The following is a 2,746-nucleotide window of genomic DNA, read 5'->3' on the forward strand; positions in this document are numbered from 1 at the left end:
TAAATTAACTATACTTCAATTTAAAAAAACTGAAAAAACAAGAAATATGGTGCCAATTAACTCAATTTTCCACAGGTTACTCCTTACGTAATAGATGAAATACAAATTGTTTCTTCTGTTGCCTAAGTAAACACAGTCCTCAAGTAGACATTTAAGAACTTGAAAAGTCCATTGGTTCAGACACATCTAACTCGTTCTTTGAAAAGTTGCATAATACTCCATGGTACCATAATATATCAACTGTCTTCTGATAAAGCTCATGGTAAATTCTTATTTTTCTTCAGGTAAGGTGCATCTTTTTGCGTCTACAAAGCCAGGCCACAATAAATTTCCTTGAGTGCTAGCTTCAGCAGCACACATACTAACACTGGAACCATACAGAGAAGATTAGCATGGCCCCAACACAAGGATGACACGCAAATTCATGTAGCATTCCATATTTTTAAATAAATAAATAAATTTCCTTGAACATATTTCTTTATGTGTGTTATCTTTCTGTAGGAGAGATTACAAAAAATAGGATTGCTGGGTTGAGGGCTATGTGAATTTTAAAATACATATTGTTATAATACTTTCCAGAAAGGCTATAGAAATCAGCATTACAACCCATATTGATAGTCTCACCAGTATTTTTTATTTTTGACAATCTAATGGATCAAAATGCTGTGTTCTTTTTTGTACTAATTTGAATTTTCTTGAACACCATTGAGGCTGAGGATCTTTTCATATTGCTGATGATCTACTTTTTTTTCTGGAATTGCCTGTTGAATGCTTTGTCAAATTTTAATTGGATTGATTGTCTTCTTTCATTTGGTTTGTAGGAGCTAAGGTACATTAGCAACCTTTGTTATCTATATTTTAAGTATTTAGTCTGTCATTTGTCTTTTGATTTTGTTTATAGTTTCTTTTGCTACACAAAAATATGTCCACTTTTAAGAGGTAATGTATGACTATTACTTTCAGGTAGTGAGCCTTAGGGTTTCTGGATTTTATCTTTTCCTTCAGAAGGTCTTTTTTACTTTATGATCTTATAAATAATTCCTCACATTTGTATCTAATATTTTTATATTTCACATTTAGACTTCTAATCCATCTGGAGTTTATTTTTGCATAAAATGTGGGGTAGAAGTGTAACCATGTTTTCTTCCAGATGGATAGTCAGTTCTGCCAGCACCATATACTAAGTAAGCCATCTTTCTCCCTCTAAACAAAATGTTATTTTTATTTATATTAAGTACCCACTTGAATTTGTTTCTGGAATCTTTCTTAGGTTCCACTTGTATTATTTATTCCTATGCTATGTATGGTTTTATTATAATAGCATTACAATAAGTTTTATTATCTTGTATATAAGGTAGGAATTGTGTTTAGCTAGTAATGTAGATACAAATAACAGAAGCTTAAACAAGAAATAAGTTTATTTCTTTCATGTAAAAGAAGTCTGGCATAGTAGGCCGGGGTTGGCATGGTAGCACCATGTTCATCAAGAATCCAGGCTCCCTCTATTACTCTCCTCAGGCATCCTTAGCAGTGGCTGCCACCCTCAAGATTGCCTCATGCTCCAGGGGTGGGGATGGTGGTGTGCTGAATTGGGCTATTGGGATTGACATGTATACACTGATGTGTATAAAATTGATGACTAATGAGAACCTGCTGTATAAAAAAATAAATAAAATTTAAAAATTAGAAAAAAAAAAAGATTGTCTCATGCTCTAAGATGGCTGCTGCAGCTCCAGCCATATATTCCTTATTCCAGTCAGGAAGCAAGCAGAGTGGGGAAGAGCAAAAACAGCACATGCAGCTGTCTGACCTCCTTTTAAGGAGCTTTTCTAGAAGTCCCACCTAACAAGTTTATTTATACCCCTATCTGAAAGGGAAGCACAGAAATGAAGTCTTTCAGTAGCTGGATATTGAGTGTGAACCTAGTTAGTCTCAGTCCTCCCTCTTCCCATATCCTTTTTAAATTTTTAAAAATTATTCTCAAACATTTATGTTTTTTAGTAAATAGACTTTATTTTTTACAACGGTTTTAGATTTACAGAAAAATTGGGGAGATGGTACAGAGAGTTTGCATATACCCTCTTCCCAAATACTCTCCCACCACACACACACACACACACACACACAGAATTTCTATTATTAACATCTTGCATTAATATGGTACATTTGTTACAATTAATGAACCAATAGGATAACGTTACTATTAACTGAAGCCCATAGTTTATATTAAGGTTCTCTGTGTTGTGCATTTCTATGAGTTTTGGCAAATGTGTAATGACGTGTGTCCACCATTACAGTATCACACAGAATCATTTTACTATACTAAAAATCCACTGTGCTCCACTTATTCATCCCACCCCTAACACCCCTGAACTCCTGGCAATAACTTACCTTTTTAGAGTCTCTATAGATTGCCTTTTCCCAAAGTCAAACAGTATACAGCCTTTTCAGACTGGCTTCTTTAACAGCAATATGCATTTAACTTTCCCTCATGTCTTTTTGTGGTTGAGAGTTCATTTCTTTTTATCACCAAATAATATTATATTGTATTGTATGGATATATCAGTTTGTTTATCCATTCACATATTTAAGCACATCTTGGTTGCTTCTAGTCTTTAACAGTTATGATTAAAGCTATCAGAAATGTTTGTGTGCAGGTTCTTTTGTGGACGTAATTTCATCTCAATTGGGGAAATACCTAGGAGCACAATTGTTGGATTGTATGGCCAGATTATGTATAGCTTTG

General features: G+C 34.0%; 1 non-coding gene across 1 annotated transcript; it reads left to right on the top strand.

Moving 5' to 3' along the window:
• Window positions 1–337: 337 nt before the first annotated feature.
• Window positions 338–444, top strand: LOC117200894 (U6 spliceosomal RNA). The gene has a single exon (XR_004482672.1). It is a non-coding gene; the product is annotated as a U6 spliceosomal RNA (small nuclear RNA).
• Window positions 445–2,746: the final 2,302 nt, after the last annotated feature.

The sequence above is a fragment of the Orcinus orca genome, chromosome 14 (genome assembly GCF_937001465.1).
Source record: "Orcinus orca chromosome 14, mOrcOrc1.1, whole genome shotgun sequence".
Lineage (NCBI taxonomy): Eukaryota > Metazoa > Chordata > Mammalia > Artiodactyla > Delphinidae > Orcinus > Orcinus orca.